The sequence below is a fragment of the Pan paniscus genome, chromosome 18 (genome assembly GCF_029289425.2).
Source record: "Pan paniscus chromosome 18, NHGRI_mPanPan1-v2.0_pri, whole genome shotgun sequence".
Lineage (NCBI taxonomy): Eukaryota > Metazoa > Chordata > Mammalia > Primates > Hominidae > Pan > Pan paniscus.
Window position 1 is genome coordinate 74,641,121 of NC_073267.2, and position 16,352 is coordinate 74,657,472.

General features: G+C 37.8%; 1 long non-coding RNA gene across 1 annotated transcript in view; it reads right to left on the bottom strand.

The window, feature by feature from the left end:
• Nucleotides 1-3,626: 3,626 nt before the first annotated feature.
• LOC130540870 (uncharacterized) overlaps nt 3,627-16,352 on the bottom strand; it is a 36,131-nt gene continuing 23,405 nt past the window's right edge. Inside the window, exon 4 of the long non-coding RNA XR_008954887.2 lies at nt 3,627-3,970. This is a non-coding gene — a long non-coding RNA (uncharacterized LOC130540870). The remainder of the gene's footprint in view (nt 3,971-16,352) is intronic.

A 16,352-nucleotide genomic window follows, 5' to 3' on the forward strand; every position in this document is an offset into this window, starting at 1 on the left:
GAAGCCTTTACTCAATTCTCTGGTTCCTGAGGTTTCCTCTCAGGCTTCTGTAGAAGCTATCCTCTGCATCACAACATTAGATCCTGAATCATGTGCTGTCAATACTACTGGATTTTTTGTTTTTCTGTGCCTGCTTTTCTTTCCTGTGTAGGTGGACAGAAATGCACATGGGTTGCAGTATCTAGGGAAATGCCAACTGAGGGTTCTTCAGGCCTATTACAGACTAACATAACTTTGAAGAGCATAGTGAATTCCAATATCTAATCTTCATCTTTGCAAGACCAAGAATTCACTATTGTCTGAGTCCTAGAAATGATTATTGATTCGAACATTAATTATATTTTCCTGACGTTTGAGTTGTCTCAATGTTAAGTGGAGACAATCTGGACAAGACAGAAGCTTTCTGCTCCACCTACTTGTAAGGCAATGAGGGCAATCACTCAACAGAATCCCTCCTAAGAGGAACCCTGAGAGTGTTTGGAAGAAATAAATACTACGCAGAATGGATGGTGACCATCAAGAAAAAACTTCAGCGGAAAAAGATGGCTCCCCGATTTCTTTCTCAAGGAAACCAGAGCTCCAGGAGAATGTTTTGTTTGACTGAGTACTTTGCTGGGCCAGAAGATGAAAAATTGGGACCGGGCATGGTGGCTCACTCCTGTAATCCCAGCACTTTGGGAGGCCGAGGCAGGCGGATCATGAGGTCAGGAGATCGAGACCATTCTGGCTAACACGGTGAAACCCTGTTTCTACTAAAAATACAAAAAATTAGCCGGGCGTGGTGGCGGCGGGCACCTGTAGTCCCAGCTACTCAGGAGGCTGAGGCAGGAGAATGGTGTGAACCTGGGAGGCAGAGCTTGCAGTGAGCAGAGATCGCACCACTGCACTCCAGCCTGGGCGACAGAGTGAGACTCCATCTCCAAAAAAAATAATAATAAAATAAAATTGGAAGTCAGAGTCAAGGTAGAGCTAAACTGTATTAGGCTGTTACAGTGCACAACTCCAGGTGCCGTCACTGGCATTAAAGCCAGGAAGCAATTGTGGAAAAGGGGAATGTCTAATGGTACCTATCTCTATGAGGTAATATAAGATCTCTATTTTTCTGGCATACGCTTTCAGTAATTTTATCATGTTTGATAATTCTTTTGTGACATTGGATTGATTTTGGGTGATAGAATGTTAAAAAAGGGCTGAGTTATGAATCTGAGTTACCATAGGTGAATGCAAGTACTTTTCCTGCAGCTTACCAGCTGAAAGAAAAGAGAATATTTGGGTTTCATATGATTATGGGATACTGATGTCTACTTTGGGGGGGTTGTTAAGATAATTAAACAGAAAGAAATTATAAACTGTATGGAAATTGTAGAAGCTCGACGTGTGTTTACTATCTTCTTACAGGAAAGCCGAGTGATACGGACTACTCATAAGAAACTAAACAAGATCATCAAGTTGGTAACAATGAGGGGTGTGTGTGTGTGTGTGTGTGTGTGTGTGTGTGTGTGTGTGTTGGGAATTGCATGAAGAGAGCATGGCAGTTTTGGGGGAATCTCACAAACAAAGAAGGAGAGCTCAGCAGTAATTCAGATGGTCAAGGCTCTAAGCCTGATGACCTCTGTATTATTCCTACAATAGGTCTAGGCCTGTCACAGGAGAGAGGGCCATAGAGCACGTCTAGCCTCTCCTTTCCCCCATACCTTGCTAGGACACTTGTAAATCTGTTTCTCTCATCATCTGCTCCTCTCTTTTGATAGCCACACTTTTCTTCAAATATATTAATGCAAGCGGCATTGCTCTAGCTAAATCTTGCTGTTGCCAAGAAGTCATTTATCTTTTAGATGATTTTATGTACTTATCACTTGTTTTATTTTTTTATTTTATTTTATTTTATTTTATGGTTTTTAATCTCAGAGCTGCTTCTTCTTATTGTTGTCGCTCTGAGTTCTGGAGTCAAGAGACCAGCAACTTATTAAAACCCCAGTTATAGACAACATAGCCAACACAAAGTGTAAATTTACTAGAAAAAATATCTTGCTTTTCTCATTGTTTGTATTCCTATAATTTCAGTCACAAAACAAGGGACAAAACAGAAGCTAAATAAACACTTGAATATTTCCTGGGGTCCTTTTGATGAAAGAATCTATATGAACACTTAATGCATTTTTTTTTTTAATGACAAAAGCTTTTGCCCTGTTCTTAAAGTCTATTATTGTTGCATGCCTCTTCTTGGGTTCCAGTGAATTAAAATTTGTAGCAACTTAATCTGTCTCTCTCTAAACACATTTGTAATGCTTTGTTTTCTTTATTCAGTTGTGCTTTGTGTGTCATATATCATTACACTATGTTGCATTTCTTACAGAGAAAACCTACTGAAAGTGTCTTTTTTTTAGAAAAGAAAAATTCTTTATTACTATGGCCTATAGCAATTAAAGCTTGAAATTAGAATTAAGTATTGTGCATTGCGATGCAGACGACCATATAGATATATTAACATTTTGGCAAGGTTTTTCTTTGCAGGCACAAAGTTGTCATTAGGAAATATAATACTCATTTTTTGCTTGATTAATCATAGCAAAAGCATAACAAAGTATATACTGTGTGTTAGAGCATGCAACATTTTGTAAAATTATGAATCATGGGCAAGCTGGGGTATGAATCCACAACATTCTGTAAGAAACTCAGAGTAAGTATGAAATTTGTTCTTTGAAGTTCTTTGACTAAAGAGAATTTATGCACTCCAAACATAAAGAAACACATCTCGAAAACACAACTCACAATCTAAAATAATTTGAGTTCTCTTCCCAGCTTTCCAAATCTACTATGGATTTACTTATATGTAACCTTGGAAGATATTCTGATAATTATATATAATAAATAATACATAGTACATAATATAAATATAATAATAGCTACTATTTTCTAAGGGCTGTCTTTGTGTCAGACATCATACAAATGTTCTCCATGGTTACTGATTCAATCCTTACAAGACCTTTGCAAAGTAGGTAATATTTTATTATTAGCTATTATTATAATCATTATTGAGTTAAACTTATATTCAGTGAGACACACATATTCTATCTATATAATTTCATAAATTTCTGCAAATGTATACATTTGTGTATCTGATGTCTAATCAAGACAGAGAACAGTCCCATTACCTAGAAGTAGACACTATTTATAGCTCTAATTTCCCAATACATAACAATGGACTAAGAAAGGTTAAATAATTTGCCCAAAGGTACACCAGTAATAAATAGCACAGCTAATTGTCAAACTCACAATCCTCATCATGCTATATTAGGATTCCCAAGGCTTAGCTTCCACATCTATTGGCTTTCTTTTGATTTTTATATGTATAAAAGTAGAGTTTGGAACAGATTGAAAGGCTAAGTGGAACTAGCTGACATCTAACAGTGTTTTTCATATTTGCTAATTATTAGACTATCTTAGCTTTGTAAGAATAGAGATATCCTTTCCATGCTTAAAATTTTAAGCTAGTAGACTGAAGTTTTGACCTATAATATGAATTATGTTTGTATGTTCTCTAGTGATTCTGATAGTCACTCCATATTCATTAAAATAGGCTATGTAGTACTATGGTCACAAATTAACCACAAAATATCAGAACCTTAACACAAGATTTATTTATTCACAAATCCACTGCTTGGGTGACTCTCCAGAAAAGATGTCTTCTTTGCAGTAACAATTCAAGATGCTCTATCTTTGTGCCATTGAAATGTTTATGTCCTTGCAGCAGGTGGAGAGAAGAGTTAGCTGAAGGATGGTGCACTGGCTCTTAAATCTTAGCCAAATCCATTGGTCAGAATTCATCCCATGGGCCTGCCTCTTCAAAGGGGCTGAGAAATATGGAGGAGAACAGAGGTATTTGGAGAAGAATGCCACAGTCCGGTTTTAAGAATCATTGAATCATTTACCTCTAAGTTTCTTCCCTTCTCGGATGTTTGTGGATCACCTGTGATAGAGATAGATTTACATTTTCTGGTTTTGTAGAAAGTAATACCACTCGACATCTCCAAATCACGGTGAAATGCTTTTCTTTGTTTTCTCTTTGACTAGCATGATGTAATATTTCCATGAAAAGCATGAAACTATTATATTGATGAGGATCTGATGGTCCTGCTACCCCTTCTGTTGGTTGTTCTTTAATTCCCTTGAGTTAACATACTGTAAGTTAGCCCTAGCCAGAATGCTTTGCATTTCCACCGAATTTACTGTCAATTGGATGCCGCCATAACACCTACTGGTACATTAGAAGGCAAATGTTTTAAGCTTCTAGCCTCTAGTGGTTATGAGTTGACTATGGAGTCAGATTGCTTGGTCTTAGAGCCAAGCTTCGTCATTTACTAGGTATGTGAGTTGGTAAGTGACTTAACCTCACTGAACTAATCTCCTCTTGAGCAAAATGGGAGTAATTATATCTTCTACCTCATGGGACTGTCATAAGTATTAAAAATGATAATCTACATTAAGTGCTTACCATAGGGTCTTACATATGGAGAGCAACCAATAAACTTTGTCTGCTTTTTACAAAGGGATGACTTTAAGTCTGCTGACCTGCCAATAACTAATAAAAAGAAGCTCCTCTGCCTCACCTCTCCCAGAGTAATGGATTTCACCAGTATATGCTGAGACAGAAGGCTTTTTCTATGCCTTCAAATCAATCAGTTTCAATTCATTTCCCCACCTTCTTGTAAAGCCAGTTTTGACCGTATCTTTCAACTCTAAATGATGATTTTATGAAAGTCAAAATGAAATTAGCAAAATGGTATTTTTCTGTCAATGAAAGCATAGAAGCTTTAAAAGACTGGTGAACAATAACTCACATCTCTCCTACTCTATACTACATGAAGCTGTGTGTTATCTAACAACAGGAGTATGTTAAATCATGAAACGTAAACTTTCTTCCCCCAGAGTGGCAAGTGAGCTATTTTCAACTTTCTGTTGTGACACCATTTTTTTAGGTTGTGTCAGCACACCTATTATTAATTTACCTCTTCACAAGCTGTGTGCATCTTCTCCAAGAACGTTTATTGAGATCTCTTTTCCAACACTGTCTAGGCATTTCTCAGGATGTCTTGCATGGAATGCTAGTCTGGAATAATTATTTAAGATATATTGCCCTTGAAAAGATACTTTCTTGCTCAAATATGAATATACTTCAGGCTCTACCTATCTTAGACACTGACAACATATATTGGCACTTCACTATACATTAGCACATCCAGAATATGTTTTTAGACATCCTAAAGTAATGTCTGTTTAACTCCGTTCTACTGATTACCTACAAAACTAATTTGGCCATGAAAAACTTATTTTCACACAAAAAAGTGTGTTCCAAAGAATGATATATTTGGCAAATCCTGTGCAGAATTGATGAGAGAGCTTAAGCTATGGAAGTCTCCTTGCTTCTTAGGTTTAGAAAGATAATAACAAAGAAACAATGTCTTGGTCTGATCTGATTGTATAAAGCCAATGGCCACCATAAGCACAAAACTCTAATTTGTTTGACAGCACTGGAACTGAAGAGAGCAAAGTGAAGCACTTGTAGGAGTTGCACTATTTAAGGAGGCAGCAAAAAACTCAGTAAACAACATAAATCATATTTTAATGCAATATTTTAAGATAAGGAAAATAAAACTATTTTAAAAATAAAAATGCCAAATGCCATGATGAACAAAACAGCAAATTTTAAATAAAGGCAAGATGAGTATTGCTGATTTTTTTTTTGCTCCCATATGGTTCTGAACAATACTGTTACTCTTCCCTTATTTTAAAATCTTGATATTTTGTTCATCATGAATTTTTGCATTAGGTTTTGATATGTTAAAATAAAATGGTGCGTTGAAATATCACTTGCCTTGATTTCTGAGTGTTTTGGGGCCCCTTCAATGTTACAACTGAGCGAGCACCTCATCACCTCCCTCCAGTTCCAGATTTGCTACTTGATCCCTGTTCAAATGTAACTGGGGATGGAAGAGCAAACTCATTTTATCTAGGGCTGAGTTCTGCACAAAGTCAGCATAGTATTGGGAGGAAATGGCACAACCATGTTCATAGCAGCCCTATTCACAATAGTTAAAAGGTGGGAGCAACCCAAATGTCTATCCACAGATGAATGAATATACACAATGTGGTGTGTACACACAATGGCATATTGTTCAGCCTTAAAAAGGAAGGAAATTGTGACACGTGCTACAACATGGATGAACCTTGAAGACATTATGCAAAATGAAATAAGCTAGTCACTAAAAAGACAAATACTGTATGATTTCATTTATATGAAGTATCAAGTATAATGAAACTCATAGAAATGACAAATAAGCATGGTAGTTGCCAGGGACTGGAAGAAAGAGAAAGAGGGACTTGTTGTTTAAAGGGTATAGAGTTTCAGTTTTCACAATGATACGAACATACTAAATACTACTGATATATACACTTCAAAGTGGTTAAGATGGTAAATGTTCTGTTACGTGTATTTTATCACCATTAATTTTTTAAATTAAAATTTGAGAAAAAGGAGAAGTGGCAAGAGTCAAGGACAGAGATGCACATCATCAAAAGCAGAATTGGAGAAGGGTGCCAAAGAAGCAGAAGGCCAGGAAAGGGAGGGGAGAAAACACAGGTTGGAGGAGTAACCTGGGTGAACTCTGGTCTCCAGGCTTCTACCTGTCCTTGGAACAGCCTGCATTGAAAAGGAGGCTGAAATATGTTCACTCAACTTCAGGTGTCTTTTCTGGCTCTTCTTCTCCTTTGGAGACTTTCTGGGGGAAAGATCTTTAAATGTAAGATATATTTTGGTTAGAAATCCTGTCTGCTAATGTACAGCTTCACAGTGCTGACGGGCTGCCCACGACCTGCAGCACATTTTGGATGCTTTTATAGAAAAGCTAAGATTATTTTTCTAATAACTCTTTCATCTGCAACATCTAGTTTTTCCATTAGGAAAACTAAAATAGCTTGTGGAATTGCTTTTTGTCCTTCTACAATAACAGATGCTGCAGCAAGCCCATCACTTTGGGACATATGTAGAATATGATGTGGTTACAATGAGAAAACTCTCTCTTCTCTCCACACCCTTTTTGCAGAAGGACAATTTGTGACATCTCCTTCATGTTTCTGGGTCACAGAATATCTTGTGTGAGTGGAACAGAGATAATATATGTCAACATATGCTGAAATAATAAATATGATCTCTTTAAGGGCAGATAGCATCCATGAATAATTTTAACAACTCACAAAGATACTTGGCCATAATTAGTTCTAGGGAAGATTTCTTTTAATGTTTTCTTTCACTGGGACACACTGGATACTGTTTTCTTGGTGGTGGGAGAGAAGTGGATAGTGAATATCAATCAGGATAGGCTGGATTAAGCAGTGATAATAAACATCCTGCAAATCCTAGTGACTGAAAAAATTGAGTGTTATTGCTCTCTCATGTTACACATCTGCTGCACAGCTATAGCAGTGTGTTCTGTCATCTTCACTCTGGGACTCATGCTAATAGAGTGCCTGTCCTCTGGTTGTCATGACCAAGATTACAAAGACGTGTGATGGACCAGGCTGCTTCTGCTCAGAAGTGACACACCACTTGGCCCACATTTCATTGGCAAATGAAATAGCCCCTTGAGTTCAACAAGGTACATCTGTATAATCTTTCTTCAGGGAGGTTCTGTGAAACAATAATAAAAATGAACTGGAATAGTTAGCAAAGAGGACTCTAATGTACAGGTGGTTGAAGAAGGGAAAGAGAGCTACTATTGCCACAATTTTCCAGGAACATTGTATACTGTTCTTGGTCAGTTGTCACTTAGTCTTGGCCACAACCCTATAAAATTCATTACTCTTCTTTCTGTTTTTCTTAGGGATGAACAAGGTAAGTTCAAGCTGATGCAGTGTTATCAGTCAGGGTTCTCTAGAGGGACAGAACTAGTAGGACAGATGAATAAATCAAGGGGAGTTTATTAGGAGAATTGACTCACATGATTAGAAGGTGAAGTTCCACAATAGGCCATCTGCAAGCGGAGGAGCCAAGAAGCCAGTCTGAGTTCCAAAACCTCAAAAGTAGGGAAGCCGATAGTGCAGCCTTCAGTCTGTGGCTGAAGGCCCAAGAGCCCGTGGCAAATCACTGCTCTAAGCCCAAGAGTCCAAAAGCTGAACAACTTGGAATCTGATGTTTGAGGGCAGGAAGCATTCAGCATGGGAGAAAGATGGAGGCCAGAAGACTCAACCAGTCTGCTCTTTCCATGCCTGCTTTTATGCTGGCAGCTGATTAGATGGTGCCCACCCAGACTTAGGCTGGGTCCGCTTCTCCCAGTCCACTGACTCAAATGTTAATCTCCTTTGGCAGCACCCTCACAGACACACCCCAGGAACAATACTTTGTGTTCTTCAATCCAATCAAGTTCACACTCAATATTAACCATCACCCTCAGTAACCTGCCTAAGGTCATAGAGTTATTATGTTAAAGCTGGTATTTAAATTAATGCTCAATTAACTCAAAGGTCATGTTCATCCCAAGACAACATGGTGACTCTTACAATCACATGAGGACAAAGTGAGGCTTAAATCACCTATTATGCAACCCATTTTTTCAATGGTGATACCCAGTATGAACGTCCATGTTAATTGATTAGGTAGATAACAAGCACAGCATGTAAAGATTGATAGAACAGTTATGTTCTTCTGAAGCAGAATGGGCTGGAAAGGCTAGGTTGTTTACCCCACCTCACGCATTTTCCACATTAAAGAGGACATGAGTCTCACTGACCGTCATATATAGGTTATAAAACTCCTTCAATAAAAACTTTTTTTAAAATCACTATTTCTGGAGCATCCCAAATAGGACAAAAGCGAGTATTTCTAGAAATGGCTGGGAGTGAAGAATTAATAAAAATAAGTTCATGAATAATACAAGAAAAGAGTTTACCAAGGCAATGCATACATATCAAAGGCAAAAGCTGGCTAAGAAACCCAGTGTTGCAATACAAGCAGGTTTAATTTTTCTAGAAGATATATAAACAATTTTAAAACTCTCACTCAGAGAACTCACCACCCGCCTCAGCCCCATTGTTTTACCCTATCTTCCAAATATTATTTGAAATAGTAAGGCATTATTTGGCACATAAGCTTATCATGCTGTTAATGAGAAGAGTGAATTAAAAATGGAAAGAGACTAACTGTTCAAAAAATGGGCAAACGTGTAAGGAAAGTCTGACTCATCTGTTTGAAGAAAGGCTACCCCACTGTTAAAAGACTCGTTTGTGAATAGTTCAAGATAATGTGTGAGTGTGGTTTGGCTTTCGTGTTCAATTAAATAATTAGAATATGAAATGGAATATATTATAAGGTCTCCACTCTGTAGGACAAATGAACAGAAAAATCAAACAATGTATTTGTTTATGTAGAAAAAGATAAGGAAATAGAAATGAATATGAAATCCACCATATGTAGCATTGGTGGTTATAGTCTGTATAACTATAGATGATTATTACATTCATTGTTTATTTATTTATGTATGTAGTAGATATTTATGGAAAGGCTATGACACGGCAGATGCAGTTCTAAGCGTGGCAGTGAATAAAACCAAGCAAACCACTTTCTTGTGCTGCTTATAATATGACGGAGAAGGACCTATGAGAAACAAATAAACATGTTACTTGGTTTAAACTCCTTTGGAGAAAACTAAATAGGATAAGGGAATACAGTGCCGTGGAGGAGGAGTTATTTTGTACATGTTGGTCAAGGAAGTCTTCTCTGAAAAGAGGATATTTGAGTAGAGGCCTGAAGGAATTGGGGGAGCTGGCAAGGCAGGTTAGTGGGGAGAAGCATTCAGGCAGAGAGGAACCAGATGCAAAGGCCCTGGGTGGTTGCATGCTTCAAGGAACAACAGAAGCAAATGTGGCTTGAATGAAAGGAGGAAGGGGAAGGAAGTAGTAGAAGGGGTCAGAGGAGTGGTGGTTGGTGGTGGCACAATCATGTGAGACTTGAAGACAATTTCCAGGACTCTGGCTTTTTTACTGAAAGAGATACAAACTACTGGAGGATTCTGAGCCAAGGTGTGGCATGGTCTATCTTACAAAGGCCATTCTGGCTGCTGGGGGAAAGAGACTGGGAACACGATAAGCACATCAGAAACAAGTGAGAAATATCAGTAGCTTACTTAGACTTGGGAAAAAAACAGCAAAATAATAAGAGATGTTTGGATTTTTAATAGTTCACAGATGAATCTGAAAGGATTTGCTTATAAATTAGAGAGGCCGTATGAAAAGAAAACTCAATCACGATTCACAAGTTTGTGCACTGAGAAACTGATGATGAACTTGCCATTTACTAAGAGAAGAATGCAGAAGAAATGATTTAGGGGTGAGATGGGAAGAAATCCGGAGTTTGGTTTGGGATGGATTAATTGTAAGATGTTTAGTCAAATAAGCAGATAAACATATGAGTTCCACATTCAGAGGGCTGAATGAAATAACGTAAGGATTAAACGTAGTTGATGAAAGATCCAAGAGTCAGTCCTGGGCATGTCACTATTTTGAGCTGACAGGACGAGGAGGAACCAGAAAAGGAAAATGAAAAGTGATGGCTATTGATGTAGGAAGAAAACTGAGTGTTGTCCCCTAAGCCAAGTATATAAAGATGAAGGGAGTTTATGTCAATTGTTGCTGATACAATAATATCTGCAATGAGAACTAAATAGTGACCACCGTATTTGGTAACACAGGTAACTGGGAGGGTAGTTTCAGTGGAGAGATCAGACTGAAAGGCTAATTGGAATTGGTACAAGAGAGAATAGAAAGGGGAGAAGTGAAGACATCAAGGAATTTTGCTGAAAAGGGAAACAGAGATATTGGGCAATAGTTTAAAGAAGTTATGGAATAAAGAGAGAGCTTTTGATAAGATAGGAGGTAGGAAATATTGCAATTTCTTTTGAAAAAGGGTCTTGCTGTGTCACCCAGGCTGGAGTGCAGTGATGCCATCATGTCTCACTGTGTACTTGGGATAGGCATGAGCCACCACACCCACCTACAATGTCCTTGAATAATAATGGGAATAATAAGTAAGTAGGGGAAACTTGATAATGCAGGAAAGAGAGAAGATAGCAAAAGAGATGTCCTTGGTTAGATGAGAGAGGGCCCAGGGCACATTGCAGAAGTGGGCCTTTGAAGCAATGTGGGTTCATTCATCCTAAGAGAGGAAAAGACACAGCTTGTGGACATGAATGCAGAAACTTTGCTGTATTTGGTGATAGATGCAGGTGGAACTTTTGGTATAGCTTCTATTTTCTCAGTGAATTAAGAGGAATTATGTTCTCTTCCCAAGTTGCATAGAAATAAATCACAGAGCCCTCTGGATTCCAGATTCCAAAGTCTGTTCTTTCCATGACAGCACAATGGTCTAGCCTAGCCTCTGTCAGGGTAAAAACTTAAAATTCATCTAAATTGTAGAAATCCACATTAAGTGTTAATATTCTTAAGAGAGGGCTCACCCTCCATTTAGCAAATCTTATATTGGAACTACTCTATTGGCCAGAGGCATCATTGAACTTTTCCACGTAGAACTTTTCCACAATAGAAATCCCTTTGCTGATTTTTTTGTTTCCAAAGCCCAAAGTTAATAATAATAGCAATATCCATATCAAGATTACAAAATCATTATTAGCAGTACAATTTTACAAATAAGTAAATTAAAGTTCAGCCAGATTAAGGAACTTGGTCATCTTTGTACCCTCCACTGCTAGCATGGTTCACTGAGTTTTTGGTAGATCACTTATCTTCCTCATACAGCAGCTTAAATTACATGAATTTTTATTACCTAGCCAGTTTTCAGTTGCAACAAAGGGAAAACCCATCTAAAATGGTTTAAATTGTAATCCTGCTGTTTCAAGTTCAAGACAGTTTAATTCAATGACTCAACACCATCCCAAAGGGCTGTTTCACCAGCTTCACATTTTGCCACCCTAAAATCGTAGCTTGTCCAAATAAGGCAGCCTGACAGATGCCACTGACACTCTTTGGAGGCTGAATCAAGGGAACATTTCTGTTTTGCGTCTCTTTAAAATCAAGGAAAACCTTCCCAAAATCTCTCCCTGATCCCAACTGTAGACTCAGCTAGATTTTTTATCTACATCCTTCTCCTCCTTTTTGTCTCTCTCTTCTCCCCCTTCTTTCTCTCTCTCACTCTCTCTGAGATTCACTTTTTCCTGAGTACCCTAGTAGCTAATGCTAATTAGGTAAAGTTTGATTCTCATACAACAGCTTAAATTATCCCGTAAAAAGCTATATTTAAAAATTATAGTCCTGAGTATAGTCCAGGATGATGTTCCTATACTATAGGATTTGTCTGGGGTCAACACTTGTTAAGGACTTTATTGATCTGGGTTGAAAATTAATTGTTTTATCAAGTCATTAAGAAATATATTCTATAATGTTATGAATTTACTTATGAAACTTTAAATCAGCTTTGCAGAAGTTAAGGAATCCATCACCTGCCCTATAATTTACCTAATGATAATTCCACATCAATAGGACAAAGCATGACCTGTTAGAAGTCAAAGTCATGTCTCTCTTTTAAAAAAACATGAAATAAAAAATCTACTGAATGGGAACCATACCAGGTATTGTATTCATAAACCAAAGGTCTTAAAATAGCCTTCAGGCTCTACCTGATGGGAAAGCCCCCTGTTCTGCTACTTCTCTGACCTCACCTGCTACAACTGTGCTCACTCATATCTGGCTTCAGCAGCTCTGCTCTTGTTGGTGTTGCTTTCACAAGGGACATCATACACTCATGCTTCATGTCTTTGGCAATCACTGCTCCTTTGTCTGGGATTAGTATCACTTTATTTTGATGCCTTTCTTGACCCACCATTTATGAAATAGCTACCCTGCCTCCTAACCTTTAAGACTTCCTTTTCCACTTCCTGGGTTATTTTTCCCCACAGCACTTAATAGCACCAGGCACATTATATATTTATTTGTAAATCTGTATTTGTCTTTTTCCCTCTACCAGACAGTAAGCTCCAAGAGACCACAGTATTTTTTTTTCTATTTTTTTCCTTGCAATAGTCCAATTACTCAGAACAATGGCTAGCATGTAGTAGGCAATCGGTGCTTCCAGAATAAACAAACATTGTAATTCCTGCATTCAAGAGGCTTCCAACTTATTGGAAAAGTAATGCAAACCCAACAACCAACAACCCAACCAACCCACACAATAGCCATCTGACCACCCACCAAATGGGTTTCATGGTACTCAGCATGAGACTTGACAACAACACCCAACAGAGTCAGAAAGCCTGAGATCCATGCCTAGATCCACTCACTAGGCCTGATGAGTTTAGAAAGGCTTTTTTTTTTTTTTTTTTGACAGAGTTTTGCTCTGTCGTACAGGCTGGAGTGCAGCAGTGAGATCTTGGCTTGGCTTCACTGCAACCTCTGCCTCCTGTATTTAAGCGATTTTCCTGCCTCAGCCTCTCAAGTAGCTAGGATTACAGGCACACACCAGCACGCCCAGCTAATTTTTGTACTTTTAGTAGAGATGGATTTTCACCATGTTGGCCAGGCTGGTCTAGAACTCCCAACCTCAGGTGATCCACACACCTTGGCCTCCCAAAGTGCTGGGAGTACAGGCCTGAGCCACTGTGCTTGTATAGAGAATAGTGGTAAATTATCTACTCCTCTATTTCTTCATCAGTGAGGTAGACTTAATACTATCTCAATTGATGGTTTTGAGAGATTAAATAATCTCTGGAAAACACTTTACACTGCGGCAGACATTTAAAGTGCTCATTTGACCCTTGAACAACATAGGGTTTGAACTGTGAGAATCCAGTTAGACGTGGATTTTCTTCTGTCTCTACCACCTCTGAGACAGCAAGATCATCTCCTCATAATCCTCCTCCTCCTCCTCCTCCTCAGCCTACTCAATGTGAACATAATGAGCATGAAGATCTTCATGATCATTCACTTCCACTTAATGAATAGTAAGTATATTTTATCTTCCTTCTGATTTTCTTAATAATATTTTATTTTCTCTAGCTTGCTTTATTCTCTAGCTTGCTTTATTTCTCTAGCTTGCTATATTGCTATATGTATATAATATATATAACATACAAAATATTTGTTAATTGACTTTTTATGTTATTGGTAAGGCTTCCAGTCAATAGTAGGCTGTTAGCAGTTACATTTTGGGAAAGTCAAAAGTTATACATGGATTTTCAACTGTGTGGGGCTCGGCGCCCCAACCCGTTGTGTTGTTCAAGGGTCTACTGTAAATGTACAATTTTATTATATATAAAAAAGGGCGAGATTTGATAAAGGCACAGATGAGCTCTGCCTGGGGAATTCAGGAAAACAAAGATAAGATAAGCCTGAAACCCAGGTGCTCTGTGGAAACTTATTGATAATTGACAAAAGAGTGGGGGTTGTGAATGTTTTAGTTCCTTAAAACTTTTACCTATAGAGAGGCACACCATTGTTCTCCTTTGTCTCTGATCATCAGTCCATATTAAAATTGAAGAGATTGGTGTCGGAACGAAATCAGTACCTGGGTGCTAAAACGCTGACAAGCCGGAGGTGCCTGATGAAATACATGTTGACTTATTTCCTACTACAGTATCTCTCTTGTTTCACAGGCTATTGAGCAAAACCAGGGAAGTTCAAATATATAATTCAACTCAAATATATTATATAATTAAGTATAACAGTTTTGTCATCCTATTTCATATAATTTCCAAAATACCAACATGTCTATATAATTTTAATTTCTTTTGCTTTCAAATTAGAGAATATGATGCCTTCTTCTGCCTAATTGTACATACATAATATGTAAATTATTAGACTATAATTTGCACAGAGTAGGTGCACAGAGAACATTAGGGTTCAAAACTATAAACTGACATTGCAATTTGTTTTTGCAAATAATATACAACTTGTGTCAAAGGAGGAAAAATACACACAGTATTTCACTAAATAAGAATTATCTGGGAAATGTTGAGTTGTTATTATTCTGTATTAGTTCTACTTGCATTCATGTTAAATGAATAAAGCTGAATTAAAAGGTGACATTTGGGCTATTTCCTAAAAAATGTGATTTCTCAGTCTTTAAATACATTTCCTTGGCTCGTGTTTTCATCTAGGCAACACTGCTACTTTAATGTTATTTAAAATTAAATTTGTTCTTTGGTTCGTTACAATGCTTAGCAAGTTAATAAGTTTATAAATCATAATTAACTACAACTTTCTGTTCTGTTGCCCTTCTGAATTGCTTTCTTTTTGATTTTTTTTGTTTTTTTTTCTTTTCCCTATGTAATTTGCTGCATGCATACTTTATTTTAAAATGGGTAGACTTCATTTTTATGGTGTGATGGGCTTGGCTTAACTGGAAATGTGTAACCATGTCATGAGTGAAACACATGTGAGTGTGTGAATGCACATGTTTGCACATGTGTGAACATAAATGTGTACATAAATGCTTAACTGACTTCCAGGGAGCATCATTTTTTTGTACAGGTGCTCCCCCACTTGCTGGGTGCAATTTCTGAAACATGTTGATTCCAGTATTCCATCAGGGACTCCTTATTTCTGTACAATAAAGGGAAGTCAAATAAAATATAATGAATTTTCAAACACTTCAGAAAAGCTTTAAAATGTTCAAAGAGAGAGTCAAAAAGCCTCACTCATTAGGATTCTACTTGGGGAATGTGGGTGAGCTTCATTAGAGTGTGGAACCACAGGGGGCAGAAAGGATTCCTGCAAATGCCTTTTTCTTCATTGTATCATATCACAGATCTCCCCTAGTGGCTTATTTAGAATGAACTGTGATTTTAGCAACACAGGGTGCAGAGGTAAGTGGTAATAATTAAGGGAGCACAGGCCTAACTGTGAAATCCTTTCCCACCCCTCTGGCCAACTGCACCCTCACAAGCATTCTTGATCACCTGTATGTCAATGTACACACGTGCTTATCCATGTTGTTCTTAAACTTAAGGCATTTATATTTTCCCCTAAACCTCTACCTTTTTCTCACCTAGTTGTTACAGGTTTCTTTGTTGTCTTCTTTTCACTGTCATGCAAATACTGTAAGTTTTATACCAATGCCAAAAAATGTTAACAGTTTTATATGTTGTCCAATACATGTAGTTGATTTCAGGCTGTCTTTGCTATTCTCTTATATTTTTCACAAGCACTGTTTTCCCCTCTGTAAGATGTGAGGATAGACACCCCTCCTTCCCTCCAGCCTTTTCTCTAGTTGCTAAGTCTCACATTCAGTTCTTGGTTGATTGAGCAGCCTCATCTGGGGCATTTCCACAGCATGAGGTCATCCTCTGTAG